The sequence below is a fragment of the Nanorana parkeri genome, unplaced genomic scaffold (genome assembly GCF_000935625.1).
Source record: "Nanorana parkeri isolate BGI_ZX_2015 unplaced genomic scaffold, ASM93562v1 scaffold295, whole genome shotgun sequence".
In the NCBI taxonomy this organism is placed as follows: domain Eukaryota; kingdom Metazoa; phylum Chordata; class Amphibia; order Anura; family Dicroglossidae; genus Nanorana; species Nanorana parkeri.
In genome coordinates, this window is record NW_017306563.1 from 568,970 (window position 1) to 569,570 (window position 601).

General features: G+C 48.6%; 1 protein-coding gene across 1 annotated transcript in view; it reads right to left on the reverse strand.

Annotated features, from left to right (window-relative positions):
- The window catches only part of EMILIN3 (elastin microfibril interfacer 3), an 11,637-nt gene that overhangs the window by 8,698 nt on the left and 2,338 nt on the right, over window positions 1–601 (reverse strand). The gene's annotated exons all lie outside the window — the stretch shown is intronic.

Genomic DNA, 601 nt, shown 5'->3' on the forward strand with positions numbered 1-601 from the left:
GGGGGGGGGGGGAAGAAGGGGGGGGGGGGGGGGGGGGGGGGGGAGAGGACAGCAAGAAGGGACATGAGAGGGGGAGGGAGATGGAACAGAGAAGCATTAGCTGAATATAAAGTCAATATCTCCAGTAATAAAACATCCTCGTAATTTACACACACGTTACATAGCATTGGCCTAGATCCATAATGGAGTGCCGGGTGCAATGACAATGCAGAAAGGGCAGTTACCTATGGCAACCGGTTTACCTTTTACCAGTAAACTGGAATCTGGTGGTTGTTATGGATTACTGCACCTTTCGCATAGCCATTGAATTTTGCCCTGATCTATTGTATAAAGCCATTTGCGATACTCTTTTTTGTGTTCCTGTTTGGCAGAATGGTAACACAGGCAATTTAGGAGTGTCCCTGGAACCCTGAACCCCAGAGTGTTCTGTTCAGCAAAAACTAATGTCAGGTAACCAGTCAGTGTGATGGCCTGCTCCCATCCGGCTCCTGCACCTTGCAATTGGTGCTTTCATGTGACCACAGACAATAGCTTCACTGACCAACAGTACAGTGGGGAAGTGAGAAGGATAAAGTGACAGGGCTATCCCCAAGGTATTTGC